We start from the raw sequence: 16467 nt of genomic DNA on the forward strand, positions 1-16467 counted from the left end.
ACCACGGCCACTGCCCCCGATGAGTCCGTTGTCCACGTTCCATTATTTTCCGGAGGCCGGTACACCTCCGAAAGCAGCAGCACGTCGATCCGCTCAGTCCGAGCGGATTGCAAGACGAAATCCTGTGCGATGCATCCTCCACCCAGGTTCGCCTGCAACACTCACAGTTGCTGCCACACACCTGGCACGGTGCCGGCAGTTGTCCGCAGCTCTGGTGAACGATGTTGTGCGGGCCACCACATTTGAGGCATTTGGGCTCCGAAGGGCAGGCTTTCGCTAGATGACCGGTGTTGCCACAGCGGAAGCATTTGCCTCGGTAGTCTGCTTCATTTCGACAGTCACGCACGATATGCCCCGTTTCCAGGCATCGCAGACAGCGACGCTGCGTGATCGGACGGCGAGGGACCTCGTGAGCCACGCTGATGCACTGGCAAAGAGACAGCTTCGCCTCGTACAGCTGCTGCGCCTTTATCAGCGGAAGACGAACACGTGCACGCTTCGTGCCGTCACTCAGCTCCCAAACTTCACAGAAGGTGATGCCCGGGGCTACTCCTAGCTTGGCCCGAATCGCCTCCTTCACCTCTTCAACGGTGGCCAGCGAGTCGACATGGGTGATCAGCAGTTCGCCCATCTCGGTCAGCACTCGCACTGCACCCATCTCGCCGAGGACACTCTGGATATGATCCGCGAGCGCCTCACTGTCCGCGCTTCGGTTAATAGGGACACGAAGATGATCTTGCGCCGTTCGTCGACCCATCCCGATAGCCGTGCGGACCTCCTCCAGCTCTGGGGCCGTGCGTAGCTTCAGGTATACCTGCGTCCAGGATATACCTTCTGCCGGCGCCACTTCGATGGTGTCTGGGCGCACACTTCGCCGAGTCGGCTTTTGTTGACTCTGCTGCTGTCGCGGCTGGCTCTGCTGCTGCATCGTCGGCCGCTGCTGTCGCGTCTGCTGCTGCTGCTTCTGTTGCTGCTGCTGCAACGCTGGCCACTGCTGTTGCGTCTGCTGCCGCTGCTGCAATGCCGGCCACTGCTGGCGTGGCTGCTGCTGAGATGGCTGTTGCTGCTGCTGTTGCGGTGGCTGCGCCTTACCTCGGCGATTGCCACGCTTGCGCTGCATGCGCTTAGCCGGCTCACTGCTAACCACCTCCGCCCACGTGCGCTGCTCTTCGGCGATGTTGGGGTAGTAACCGTGAGCAGTCACGTTCTTGGCGCCAATCGTCTGCAGGATGAGTTCGTTCAGCGCCTGCCGGTCCTTCAGATGTTCCTCTCGGAGCCGCTCTTCACGCTGGCGAGCCTGCTCCTGTACCGCCTGTAGCTCCTGACGAGCTCGCTGCTGCGCCTGCTGCATGTCAAGTCGAGCTTGCTCCGACCGCAGCTGTTCATTTGTGAGAGAAGTCTCACTCATGAGTTTCCTCAACTCGACCATCTCCGAGCTTGCTGACTTCAAGGTCGGTAGCGACATTCGAGACACGGCCAATTTCGCCTCCATGATCTGCGGAAGCTTGGCTGGTCTCGTGTCAGATGAGTCAGCCCTGGGACGAAGGGTTCGCCCGGGTACCGACATTCTCCGCTCTTTACGCTGGATTTACTCCTCCTCACGGGAGGACGCCAGCAGCGGACTGCCCCGTGATAACCACCACAGCACTGATGGTATTCGTGCTGTTAGAAACGTTCAGGGAGGTGATGTTACGTCACGTGAGACCGTTCTCCGATTTATTAAAACTGTTTCCGAATTTTCCTGCACATTTCCAAGTAATTCGGAAAATTCGAGCAATTTTCGATCTCGAAGGCAGTGGTCGAATCGATCAGTTTCGAGCAGTAGCACACCCTACTCGGCTTCCCCGAATTTTCCAGCCACTTTCCGTTATTCGAGTAGTTTTCTAGCAGTACTAGTCAAATTCGAATTTGCCTCCTGGGTACTGCTTGTTATTCGATTTTTGTCCGCTGGGTCGTATGTGCCAAATCGAAAAATGTCAAATATTTTTTTCGCGATTTTCCACTTATTTATTTTAGATTCGTGTTGCACGCACTAATACAAGGCTTACAATGAAAACCGCAGGCAAATCGGCCGAATATTGGCTGAGTTATTCCCGGTTTTCTAATAAAGCCGGCTTCTGCGACCACGTGCCCCAGCGGTAGCGCCACACGCACTTTTTTGCACCGCACTTTTTCGGCAAAAATTGTCCGATTTTCACCCGGTTTTCGATGTTGGGACACTCAGGGGCACTATATCTGTAGATTTATAGCAAATCCGGACCGATTGGCACTGATTTTTGTGCAGCTTCAAAACACGCCGATGTTGTTGTTGTTTTCCCCATGCACTATTTTGCCACCAATGTTTTTTCACCAAAACTCGCCGTAAATCGTCCAATATCGATAATTTTCACTAAATGGCCGTGCCCACTTGCAAAATAATCACCATCCACTTTCACCAAACGTCTTTTAATGCAGTGCTCCCCAACCTTTTTATTACCGCGGACCACTTCTTGTTCGACGTAAGTATATCGCGGCCCACATGTGCCTTCTATGAACGGACTCGTAATGTATGTATGCCGCTCTTAAAGCGATTTTTTAAATACAACATTATCAAAAATTATAATTGTCCACAAGCTGATATATCGAGAAGTGTAGAATGATTTCTTCACGTAAAAACGCTTGAAATGGTAAACAAAAAGTGTTAAAATAATCGGTCCAACGACCGAAAATTTATTCTGCGGACCACTTCTACTTAAGCCACGGACCACAAGTTGCGGACCATAGGTTGGGGACCACTGTTTTAATGCGTATAATCCAAAGTCTGTAGAGTAATGAGGTCTCGTAATAGAGGGGTTTTGGCAGCTCTTGGAATAACAATGAAAAATAAAAATGACAGATAGGTGTCCGAAGCTCCTACACGATGTTGTGTAGTTGTATGTGTACGGTTGTTTTGGAGGCTGCTTCAGCTGCTCGTGTAAACATGATTTTGTTTCAAGATATCCTACGATTAATTGTTGTAGATTTTATTTTAAAACGAAATCTTTTAATAGTGTGGTTATCGTGTAATACAATGCGTAATGGAAATTTATGGAATAGTGCATATATTCCCCACATTTTAACGTTGTAACGACTGTCGCCAAAACTACGAGCGCTGAAATTTGCTCAGTAAATAATTCACCAATACATAGCCAAGGACGTCTAACTGTCAAAATGAAAATCCAAGATGGCAATGTCAACAAAGCCTATTCCGAGACCTCATTACTCTACAGACTTTGGTATAATCACATAAAAACTTCCCCCATAGAAAATGTATGGAGGAGTTATTTACACACAAAATCGTCAATTTTAACCCGAATTTCATGCGGTTTTCACCAAAATCTCGCAATTTTCCACTTTAATGAACAATTATACACGAAATAAACGCATTCTGTATAATATTTTCACAAAATTTTCGCCAAATTTGCGGAGCGCACGGACAACACGTCTGAAGTGCCCGACTGCTCGAACGTCCACACACACATGGTAGCGATTAGTGGTGCATGAACGAAATGTCGGCACAAGTGCCATCTAGCCATATTAGCAGAAATATTGGCGATTCGTTGGATACCGCCTGAGTTATGGGGCAAAGTTGGGTAAAAAATGAGGAAAATTTTACGGTTTCACAAACAGCGTATGGAACTTGGTTCCTCGATGAATAAATCACTTTTCACTATGCGAAGACCTCCTTACAATTTAAGGCTAAAGTCTGAAACACGACCCCCCCCCCACTCACGGTCACTCATCTGCGTGTCAATTTTTCGTACAGGGTGGTTCGGAGACTATCAAATGTGGCCTGAATTTGATTTTTTTTTACAATTACTATTAAATTGTAAGGAGGTTTTCGCATAGTGAAAAGCGATTTATTCATCGAGGAACCAAGTTCCATAGGCTAAAGTCTGAAACACGACCCCCCCCCCCACTCACGGGCACTCATTTGAGTGACTTTCTTTCGTGCAGGGTGGTTCGAAATCGGTTGCGTGTTTTTTAATTATGTTTCGAGACACAGACACCTGAGGGCATGGCCGTCGAAGAAGAAAATGTAGCAATTGGTGCCATCTATCGACCACAGGTCAAAGATTGGCGATCCGTTGGAGCTTTCGCGAATAGCTCTGGCCACAGACATGGTACCGATTAGTGGTGCATGGACGAAATGTAGCCACAAGTGCCATCTAGCAGTTAAATGTTTACTTAGGCCTCTGGGATTTGTCGTATACGACGAACGACAACGACAAGTTTTATGGGTGCTCTAGGATTTGTCGTCACACAAACTGTCAAACAGAGAAGGGGCGTCAAACCGAAATAATAAGAAGAAAAACATCAAATCATCAAACATACAAAACCAACAATAAAGCGTCTTCAAATCTGAGTTCCATTGCCTACGGCCTCAGCACGGACTTCGTTCGCCGAGATTCGAACGCCGTGACACTCAATTTTCACTCACGTTCCTTTAGAAGGTGCTCATTCTACCGCTCGTTTTGAATATGAGTGATTTTTGAAAAAAGTGAATCATATGGCGGTTACGTTCGTTCCGGTAGTATGAAAGAAAATCCCTGACGTCTTAAGTTGCGGATTCGGGTAGAATTTGCACATTCAATTACGGTTGTTCGAACAAATGATGCAATATGTTGCACATAGGTCAATGTTTGAAGATTTTTATAATGTTGATAGCATTTTGTGTGAATTTTTTTTTTCGGGAATCCAAAACATTTTTTATGGGAACTCTACACGAAGCTGAATTATTTATTAACCCTTTGCACTCGAGCGGAGCCGGTCCGGGGGCCAGTCGATTCTAAGTGCCAACTCGAATTCCGACGAAATTCGACTGAATGGAAAGCTGCACGTGGTATTAAAAGGGACAAAAAGGGACTGCCAAGTTTGTTCTGACCGTAGCACGCCTGGAGGAAGCCGAGAAGTTACATATTGTTGTGACATGTGTCCAGACAAGCCTTTTTTTTTTTTTTTTTTTTTTTTTTTTTTTTTTTTTTTTGTTAACGGGGAGGGAACCTTCAAAAGGTACCCACCTCGAAGGGCGGCTTGCGGCTACAAACCAATCCCTCCGAGATGGGTTATGTGGGATTCATCGTGACGCTGGGCCCGGGAAGCGGACCCGGCAGCCGATGGGACCCTAACTAAACCACTCCTCGACCTGATCCGAACCCTGCCGATGCGCTTGATGTGCGTAGTACTCCATGCAGGAACGTTTGTGCGATGCACCCATCCTGTTGACGCGTTGCTGCTTTCCAATGCTGCTACTGCGTCATCCGTCCTAGTTGTCTCAGCTGCTGCTGCTGCTTCGTGCCTTCCTTCCGCTGCTGCTGCTTAATTCCGCCCGTCCGTAGCCGCTACTTCCGGTGGGGTCTAGCTCCTGCTGCTGCTCTGGTTACTCGTTGCTGCTGCTGCTGCTTCCGTTGTCGTCATCCTTTGGTGCGGTCACGGCGGTAGCTGTTGCTGTCCCGTTTGTTCCGTGTTCCGCCGTCGTTGTTGTCGTCTCCGTCTGGCCGTAGGTGGACTTTCCTCATTCCATCTCACTTGGAGGTTTCTGAAGATGGTCCTTGCGGCGGTCCGGACTGCTTCCCATGTGTTGCTGTTGGCACACATTTCCGCTGCAAGATTTTCTATCGTCAAGCGGGTGTGGCTTTGCTGCTGCATCTCGTGTTGGGTTCGAGCAAACCGTGGACAGTGGAACATTACGTGGTCGACATCTTCCACTTGGTGTTCACACACCGGGCAGTTTGGCGAGCCGTCGAGGATGCCTTTTTCGACGAAGTAGCTCCGGAGAAACCCATGCCCTGTAAAGAGTTGAGAGAGATAGAAATCAATTTCTCCGTGCTTACGATTTACCCAGGACATAATGTCCGGGATAATTCTCCTCGTCTTCATCCCCGGCGATCTCGGCTGCCCCGCTCCGGCTGTCCATTGTTGTTGCCAGCGTCCCATGGTCTCTTCCCTTTGCCGCTTTCGTATGTCTGGTCCTGGACTTCCCCTCGCTACCTTTTCGTCGTGGCAGCGGATGTCCTCCTCTAGGAGAAGGACTAACGGGATAGTGCTTGCGACCACGCAAGCGGCATCGTAGGAGACCGTTTGGAAGGCACTGGCCACTCGAAGAACTCCTGTGCGGTGCGTCCTCTGAACCGTGGTCCGGTGAACGTCCTTCTGAAGAAGCGTCCGTCCCCACGATGGTGCCGCGTAACGGACAATGCTATTCCCAACGTTAACCAAGGGTCTCCTTCTGCTGCTTTTTGGGCCACACTTATTCGGCATCAGAGCGGTCAAGACATTCGTGATACGTGATGCCTTGCTGCAAACCTTCTCCAAATGCCGACCGTGGTGCTGTTTGCGGCAGAGCTCGACCCCCAGGTACTTGAACGATTCCGTGGATACGATCGTGTGTCCCCCCGCACGTAGTTGACCTACCTGCGGGTTGTGATGAGTGCAGAAGATCATGTAGCCGGTCTTTTGATGGGCCAGCTTCAATCCCACTCCATCCATCCAACGCTCGATCATCTCCAGGTTCCTCGTAGCAAGGTTGCTGATTTCCTGCGGGTCCCTCCCTATAAGGGTGAACGCCACATCATCAGCAAACCCTATAATGTCCGCACGCTTTCCGAACAGCTCCAAACGAAGAAGGTCATCGTACATAACATTCCACAGTGTTGGTCCTAGAACCGAACCCTGCGGGACACCTGCCGATACTGGTAACGAGACCATTCCTTCATCCGTTTCGTAGTGGAGCGTGCGATTCGTGAAGTAGTTCCGCAGCAACGCCTGGAGGTACGGTGGCGTGTTCCTTCGCTGCAGAGCTGCTCCGATCGCTGTCCAGTTGGCCGTGTTGAAGGCGTTCTTCACGTCGATTGTCACCATCGCACACAGTCGATCGCCCCTGCGCTTCTTGTCGAGCGCAACCCTTCCGTTGGCAATCACCCTGTTGATGGCATCCATGGTTGAGCGTCCTTTCCTGAATCCGTATTGGGCATCAGCGAGACCGCCCGTTGCATCCAGATGCTCCGTAAGTCTGCGCTGTATGAGTCGCTCCAATACTTTTCCCAGAACACTCAGCAGGCAGATTGGCCGGTACGACGATGATTCTCCGGGTGGTTTCCCGGCCTTCGAGAACAGCACTAGCCGTTGCCTCTTCCATTCGACGGGGAAGTGGCCGGAATCGATGTAATGCTGGAACGTTCTCATGAAGACGCGTGGAAACGCCGTCATCGCCGCAATCAAGGCCACGTTCGGAATGTTGTCGTCTCCTGGGGCACGCTGGGGATTGAGCGATTTTGCAATGCTCACCAGCTCGTCCTCGGTAACGGCATCCCGTGCCGTGTCCTCGTCCGTCAATCCTGTTGCCGTGGGCCATTCCATGGGCGGTTGCACCGGAAAAAGTTCGCCGACGATGTGCTGCAGCTTGGCTGGATCCCGTTCCATCGGTACTCGGGCTCCTTGCCACATCTGCCTCCGGATTTTGTAGCCTGGCCCGAATCCGTGGGGCCCCAGCTGTTCCGGAAGTTGATCGCCCTGCTCCTTCTTGCTCCGCTTGACCGCTTGCTCCAGTGCTGCTCTCGCTGCTGTGTACGCCGGACGGCGATCCTGTCGCTGCTCTTCCGTTCGGGCTCGCCTGAGTCTTCTCCGCATCCCGATGTAAGTGCGACGTAACTGGGAAATCTCGTTATTCCACCAGTACACCGATCGTCGTCCTCCCCGTGCTGCTGGCAATCTCGGCATCGTCGCGTCGCAGGCAGTTGACATTGCCTGCGTCAACTCGTCCGCCAAGAGGGTGCGGTTGTAGATGTCCAGTGACCCCAAAATTTCAACGAACAAGTCCTTGTTGAAATACCGGGTTGCCCATCTGCTCTCCGAAGCCTGCTGTGCACTGTGTCCCAGGTTACGCTGCGTCGTCGTCCTCCCGACCGCAAACTTGATGGTATTGTGGTCACTTGGATTTTCGTCGCAGACTCGCCAGTTATTTTCCCCCAGAAGAGACGAGCTGCAGAAGGAAACGTCGATAATGGAACTACGGCCACTGTTGTTGCTCCAGGTTGGCCGGTTGCCCCGGTTCAACAAGACTAGCTCAAGTGATGCCATAGCATCCATCACCACTGCTCCCCTATGAACTCGTTCTCCATCGTTGTGTCTGCGTTCCATCCCCCACGCTCCTGACCAGGCGTTGACGTCCCCGCCGATCACGGTGTCCCGATTCCGCGGAATCACCGACGCAATTTCGGTCCATTTGCGTCGATAATCCTCCACTGACAAATCGGACCCCACAGGAGGTAGATACACGGAGCAGAAAACGATACCACGCATTTCGACCACGACGAAGTAATCCCGCCGATTCTCGATTATGCGTTGGATAGGGTATCTTCCTGTCGATACTGCTGCAACTCTGCCCGTCGGATCCGCGACCCAGTTACCGTTGTTCTCCGGAATCCGATATGGATCGGCGATCAACACTATGTCGCAGCCTTCGTTCCGAGCAGTCTGCATCAGCATGTCCTGGGCCAGCTGGCTGTGATTAAGGTTCTGTTGAAGGACATTAATCATGACGAGGCCGGTTTTTTACCCCTTCTCCTACTTGGCGGCAGTTGCGCTGTCCGAACGAGTGCCCGATTGCTTCCGGGCCCTTGCAGACGAGGCATTTCCGTTCCTTGGTGCACGGTCCTGAGTGCTTAGTCTCCGCACATCGATGACACTTGCTTGACCGATCCTTCCCACGGCAGTGAGTGGCAATGTGGCCAAACTCGTAGCACCGATAGCATTGGCGCTTCACCTCAACCTTCTTGAACCGGCAGCACTGGCTGAATCCGACAACATGCTGTTTTAGTAGCACGTCGTCCGTTACTGCCACCTCTGGGCATCCGAAAAATGCGACCAGCGTTCCGTAATTGGATTTAACGGTACTGATCTGGTCCGCGTAGATCGTAACTCCCAGGGCTGTGCTTAGGTCCGTTGCAATTTCCTCGTTGGTGCAGCTTGGTGGAATGTTCGTGCAGGTGAGGCGAGTTGTGGGGGTCCGTGGTCGGGCTTTCGCTTTGCCCTCCAGTGCTTCGGACACTTTCCGCCACATCTCAAGCGTCTCGTCGTGGCTCTTGCAGGACAGTTCCAGAAGAATATTCCCCTGGAAATTCATCCTTACACGCTCCACTTTCTGCCGATCATCCCCCAGCTTTTCCTTGAGGATGCGCATCATCTCGTCCTGTGTTGTGTTGTTCGTTGTTTCCAACTCCAACGCATCTGGGACGCGATGCGCGCGCTGCTTCGGTTGTTTTGGTTGTTGCTGATGCTCCGGTTGCTGCCGCTGCTGATGCTGGTTCGCGTCAAGCGCCACTGTTTCCTGCTTCCGCTGCTTCCTCCGTGCCCGTCGCTTGGCCTGTTTGCTCAGAACTTTTGTCCATTCGGGTGCCGGTTCTTGAGACTCGTCCTGGTCCTGTCTGTTGCCCGTAGTCTTGCTCTTGTTTTGTCTGCGTTTGCGTTTCTTTGTCTTTTTGGCTGTCTGTGTGTCTGTGTGTTTATCTGTTATGTTGCTTGTCTCATCGTTTGAGAGGGTCAAGGGTGTGTCCGTGGTCGTGGGGATGTCTGTTTCAGAGTTTTGTGTGGTTTCGGTCTTTTTGTTTGTTTGTGTTTTGGTGTTTGTGTCTTTTGGTGTTTTTGTCATTTTGTTTGTGTGGGTCGAGGGGTTGTTTGTTTGGGTGTCCTGTGTGTTTGTTGGTTTGTCTGTTTGTGTGGTGTCTTTGCTGTTTGGGTTGTCTGATGTTTGGTTTATCTGTGTTTGTGCTTGTGTTTGTTCCTGTGTCCACTGTTTTACAGCGTTCAACTTAAGCAGAAGCTTGTTGTTGGCCTCCAAGATCAATTCCGTCGTGTGCATCAGCTCTTCCACCTCCTCTTTGGTCGGACCGGGAGACAGCTGTTTTCTGGGAGACTGGGGTGCAGGCTGGGCCTCCACGAGTGAAGACCTGGCCACTTCACCTACATTACCCGTGGACTGCCGCTCAACCGGTGTCGCAATGAGTTCCGGTAGTTCGTCCACTGCACGTGGCGGTGATTCGGGAACGTCCGTAATTGTTGTTTTGTCTTGATTTCCCGTCTTTTTTTTGTCGTCTGTATCGGCAATCAAATTCAAGGTAGTCCTGAATTTGAGTGCCCAGTCTTTTGGCATAGTGGGGAGTCCTTTTGTCTTCTGTCCGTCCCGTATGTCACGGATTAAGCCAGTCAGTATCGCCATTGCCCGCTCTAAATCATTCGCGGGACTGTTGCCAACGGGGTACCGTTCCAGGAAGTCCTCCAAGCTGCGCCCAGCCGTAGATGTAACCAGTGGTCCAGCACTCCCCTCGATGACCGGCTGCAACGTCGACCGCTTTGCCAGGCCCAGTCCAACCTTCGAAGTGCTTTTCAAAGGTGCGGAAGCTTCCGCTGATGGAAGGGTTGGCACGGCCGGCGAGGAGCCTAGTGTCATCCGGCGAGTGAGTAGGGCCTCTTGTCTGGTTGACATCAACGGGGTCGCCGTGCTTAGGGAGGCCCGTCCTCTGGAGGTCACCCGGGCCGGTCCCGAGAGTCGCTTGGGCGATGCGGTCAGTTGCGACCTGGAGGTACTGCGCGTCATTGGGGCCATAGTGGAAGCAGATGAAGTTTTTTACCTGGAAATATAAGAGCAGAGGGAAAGTGTAGTATTGCCTTTTTTGGAGGATATGGATAAAAGTGAAAGGTTTTTCCCTGGAAGAGAAGAGAGGAAGGAAAGTGTAGTATTGTTTAATTGGGTAGGAGGGGTTCTATCTGAAATTATAAGAACAGAGGGAAAGTGTAGTGTTGCTTTTTTTTGGGGGAGGAGGGTTGAATTAAGAGGTTTTTCCTGAAATAAAAGAGAAGAAGGAGAGTGTAGTATTGTTAATAATGGGGGGGGGGAGGTAGGTTAAGCAATTTTCTGGAAATATAAGAAGAGAGGGAGAGTGTAGTATTGCTTGATAGAGGGGAGGAATTTAAGGATTTTTTATGAATAAGAAAAGAATTAGCACTGATAAGAGATAGAGAAGAGGAAAAGTGTAGTATTGTTAACAAGTGGAAGGGGATTTGGTAAATTAGTTATGAGGGAATGAGGATTTTGGCTGAAAATATAAGAGAGGAGGAGAGTGTAGTATTGCCTTGTGGGTTTAACGGATATATGGGATGGGTGTGAGAATTTTGACTGTAAGAAAATAGGAGAATTAGAGCTGCAATTGTAGTAAAAGAAGGAGAGTGTAGTCTTGTTTATAATAGGGGGGGGGGGGGAGATTATAAATTAATAGGATTATTTAATTTGTGCTAAGCGTGAGAGAGAAGAAATGTTGTGGATATGCAGAAGAAAATATATATATATAGTAGTATTTTCGGATTTGGAAGGTTTAGGTCGTAAATCGAAGTTGGTTTAATATTCGGGAATTTTTGATGCTAGAGTGTACAGTAGGGTATTTTTGAAGGGGATTTGGATTTGTCTACGGGAACCTAATATATTGTTATTTAATTATTAGAATACTTTGAGTGAAGATTGATTATTTCCAGGAAAAAAAAATTATTCAGGGATTAGCTTATTTGTTGATGTGATGGTAAGAGAATTAATAAGTTAAGGCTTAATTTAGGAGATATTGTATCGGAACGGAACTCCTAGTTTGAGATTTAAATGAATGAATTAGTGAGTGAACTAATTGTTGGGTGAGTGGTGAGTTGGTTATTTGGGTGTAAGAGAGAGAAGTGACGGATGGGAGCTACGGATGGGAGAATAAGCAAGGGATGCTAGTTGATGGGGTTTTTTCCGTTACGGGTAGGAGGTAGCAAGTGTGTACGTGGGAATAAACTACCGAGCGGGGAGAAAACTACCTTGCGCATGGAAAGGGGGTTTAGTGCGTACAGTTGATTATTATTTTAGAGGGTGTGGCAGGTGCAATAGAGAATGGTGAATAAGCAAAGGATGCTGGCTGGTGGGATTTCCCTCGTTACGGGTACAAGGTAGCAAGTGCGTACGTAGTTTGGCGAGGGGGGAAAAACTACCTTGCGCGTGGGAAAGAGGTTTAGTGGGTTTAGTTAAATATTATTTTAGGAGGGTGTGGCAGGTGCAAAGGAGAAGAATGTTATGAGTGTAGGAAAGTGTGGTTTTGGTCCGTGCAAAAAAATATTTTCTACAGGTGTACAAAAATTAATTACAAGTGTGAAGGAAAATTTCTTCGCAGGAACAAAAGGGGTTTGGTTCGTGTGAATGGGATTTTTGTAATGTTGTGTGTTTGTGAATGGGTTTTTTGGGTTTTTGCTCGGGAATTTTGAGATTCTTGTGGGTTTTCCTAACGATTTTTAAATGGGGACAGGGAATTTGTACGTGGGTAGGCAAGGTTTTTAGGAATGTATGGTTAATGTTATTGAGTGTTGGGAATAATTTATGAACTAAAATTTCTGCTATCTTAAATGTCTGTGGCTTGCCGGTTTGAATCTACGCTGGCGCTTGTGGGATGCTTCGTCGCTTGAGGATCAATTTCCGGAGCACACACACACGCACGCACAAGCACTAGGACAATTAAGTTGGGACTGGTTTTGGCAGAGGGCCTCACCAATTTGTGGCGTCGACGCCGTCCGTAAAAATTCCGCGTATTTATTGTAGAAGACAACAAATCAGAACGGTTATCCACAGACGCGGTCGCCTCCCAATTGATCTTAATTATCCGTTGATTCAGTACACTGGCACTCGCTAAAGCGGGACTGGTTTGGCAGAGGGCTTCACCAACTTGGGGCGTCAACGCCGCCTGTAGAATATCCGTGAATTATCGTGGAAGACAATAACTCAAAAAAAAATACGGCAATCAACAGACGCGGACGCCTCCCACTTGCACTTGTTTGCACTTAGTCGCACACGCACGCGCCACTGAAGGTTCTTCGCGCACCAGACACTTTCACGAATGTTCTCAATTTCACTAGTCGGTAAAATTGTCGCAGAAGGCAACTTAATTTGATCCAAATTTAAAATGATCCACTTAACGCAGAAGGCGATTAGAATGCCGTTGGAAATTAGTGAGAAAGAAGAGAAGAGAGAACTGGATATAATTTACAAGAACCCGTTGGCAATTTGTCGCAGAAGGCAACTTAATTGGATCAATGAATAAATTAATAAACAAAAAGGGCAGATTTTCACTGGATTCACAAGCTAACACTCGTGTCACAGAGAACACTTTATTAAAAAAGAATTCGCGCTCGTAGGGATCACAAAACACAACACATAAAGCACAGCCACATCCAATCACAGAGTAATTCGGAACGCGACACCACTTCACTGTTGTTAGCACGATCACACACACACAAGCACAATATTCCACTTCCAAGTCGCTGATGTAACACCTGCTGTGAGCACTCCACTAATTTCTACCAGAGGCACGCCAAAGGTAGAAAAAGCTTTGTAGAACTCCAATACCAAGGCGAGAGCAAAGTGTAAACACGTCTGCTCCGGTCGGCTGTTCGCAAGCGTCGTCCAGACAAGCCTAAGATGCACCTTGGCTAGCAGTTTACAAAATATCACACCAAAAATAAATTACAGAGTGTAATAATTATCAATGTTTGTTGTCTTCGGTATGTAGATGAATAAAATTGCAAATTTGTATTACTTGTATATGCTTGTTTGTTTATAAATGCCTTAAAAGTACCTGTAATATGTTGACCTAATTTGACCGAAATCTTCTCAAGTTGCTGGTTGAGCAAGCGAAAAAGGCAGAACAATGTTACAGGGTTTTTCAGATGATATTGTAAAATTCTTACCATTTCTTGTAAATACTCCGTATGAAATGGCACGCACACTTGGATGTTATTGTAAATGCTTCGGATGTCTTTGTAGGCCATGACGTTTTATAGGTAAATAGGTAAATAGGTAATGAGTTTTTAGTACGAATTCCCATCACAATGCATAAGAGTACAGTCAATCTAGTTTAGAAACTTTATTACTGTTCCGTACAATGGTTGGTTCGTAACTGACTCTCTCTTCTACTCGAGACTTACTCCTCTCACCCATACTTGTTACTACATGTGCTTCTGGATTTCATAAAATTAAAAATAATAAATAACACTTTACGTTTGGTATTCGTTTGATTAGTTTGCTTTGGATTTCAGTTTTTTTCTTTTTTCATGCAACATTTCTCATTTCATGTAACATTCTATATCGTATAACAATACGGCTTGGCCGGTACTTCAAATTAAAATTAATCATAAATTTCTTCCCCCCGCAAGCAGCGAGATGCGTAGCTCCATATATTTCGAATGTAACCCTCACAATCTTCTGGTGTGAGTGTTGTGGCTCCATTCGCAATAGCGTCTATTAGCTGAACCTCGTTTTGTGGATTAGTGCGCTTCACCATATTCTTCCATTTACTAAATAGATTCTCAATCGGGTTGAGAAATGGAGAATATGGTGGCAAATACATATATTACGCGATCCTGATCTTCACCGATAGCTTCCAGTACTTCAGCGCACTTATTATGACCGATCGATTGATGTTTTGTGATCGAAGTTCTCGCTTCAACTGCAATACATATTCTTTAAAAGATTGGCGGTTGATTGCCTGATGGTGAACAGAATAGTGAAGTATTCCTTGTTTGTTCATGGCACAGATTATCGAAATATTTCTTGATCTTATATTCGGGACGACAGCAGTTGCCGGGGCACCCTTTACTGATCACCCGGAAGAAGTCCGCATGCTGACGTTGAATCCGACTTCGTCAACAAACACCATTCCACTATCCGCATACATATGTGACAAATCGTACAAATTTTTTGCGTACTCTTTCCTTTCCGAAACAGTGCTTTCGGTATTCCGACGCTCAGGAATCAATTGTAGGCGTTTTAAAGTGTAATTAAAACCCTTAATTTCTCTTGATATGGTCGTATTACTTGCACGGATTTGATATTTCCCGTAGATTTTGTCCGCTAACTTTTTGAGAGTGATGGTACAGTCCTCATCTATCCACTGCTGCACACTTGCGACGGCTTCGGCGGATAACAATTTCGGATGATTCCCACCACGTTTTTTGCCTCAACGTGTGCCGTTTTTTTATAAATTTGCAGGATATTGTACACCGTTGACAAATTTATTTCAAACATGCGACTTATTAATTTTGGTGTCGTGCCGTTCAAGTATGCTGATACAATCCGCTGCCTGTCCTCGTCGCTTGTTCTTTTCCACGATTTCCGAGTAGGATGAGAAGGACCCGCCACGGTATCTTCTTCGCTCGAACTCATAGCTGCAAAAACGGACATATACTAATAAGAATGCAACTTTTACACATTTTATTCAACGCAATACTTACTTATATGTAGTCTATCAAATGAAATGGTAAATGTAGGTAGAATGCAGCAAGAGCGTTTCAAGTTTTCGGAAGATTAGATTAAATGAACGCGGTATGTGTTTTCAAATTTGTTCAAAACATTGCGCTTCAAAGACCGGCTGTGTGTCAAATTCTTACTTGCGTTGATACCTCTAAGTTCCGTACTCTCCCGAGCGCTGCCGAAGCAGTGTGCAATGTCATTGGCTACAAACAGCATTTGATATGATGGCTTTGCAATAAAACGTCATGGCCTACAAAGACATCTGAAGCATTTACAATAACATCCAAGTGTGCGTGCCAAGAAATGGTAAGAATTTTACAATATCATCTGAAAACCCCTGTAAGTGAAGTCGATGATTAAAATGAATTTTTAAATCTCTCTCTCCTCTTGGCTTTTACGACCACCCTAGTTTACAGTTCACCTTAGCCATTTCTGGCTTACGAGACTTGTTTTTACCGCGCAGCCGGATAGTCGGTCTTTGCTACGGGGAGACGGTCCGAATGGGATTTGATTCCCGGTCCTGCCGTGTGGACTGTCGCCGTTTATCACATGCACCATTGGTCCAGCCAAATTTTAAAATACTGAATGCAAGTTAACGAGTCTGCACACTCTGGTGGTTGCTTATCGACTAAAGTTTTATTAAAATCTATGCGCACCTTACACCTAGCTTAACTAATACATAAATAGAATACTTAATACTAACACTATCCTACACGATACGGTAACTACCCCATCCTTAAGTGTTGAGCCTCCAGGATCAACTTTAATTATCGTCACCTTATTTTAACAATTCATAACTGCACATTACATTATCGTATTACGTCTTATTACATTTCATACCGACTTTTCATAGCTGTACGTTTCTTATATTCGTTTTATGAATCAAATGATCGTATTCATTTTTCGCTGTTACTCGCTTGTCTGTGGTTACATAGGTTTTTTTAAACAAAGGTTTTTGTTTTCCTTTAAATATCTTGTCTTTTACAAATATCGCCTGGCCCGTCCTTAGCTCTGGAGGTGCCTTCCTGCCTTTGTTGTGATGTTTCTGCTGCTTCTCTTGAGGTTCTTGAAGTCGTACTATCACTTCATCATACACTTTTTGTCGTACTGTTTCGATGTCTTCCACTGTT

At 47.5% G+C, this 16467-nt stretch overlaps 1 protein-coding gene across 1 annotated transcript in view; it reads left to right on the forward strand.

Annotated features, from left to right (window-relative positions):
• Window positions 1-3252: 3252 nt before the first annotated feature.
• Window positions 3253-16467, forward strand: part of LOC125768162 (uncharacterized) — a 358599-nt gene continuing 345384 nt past the window's right edge. Inside the window, exon 1 of the mRNA XM_049435474.1 lies at window positions 3253-3855. The gene's annotated coding sequence lies outside the window, so the exon portion shown is untranslated. The remainder of the gene's footprint in view (window positions 3856-16467) is intronic.

Source organism: Anopheles funestus, chromosome X, assembly GCF_943734845.2.
Source record: "Anopheles funestus chromosome X, idAnoFuneDA-416_04, whole genome shotgun sequence".
NCBI lineage: Eukaryota > Metazoa > Arthropoda > Insecta > Diptera > Culicidae > Anopheles > Anopheles funestus.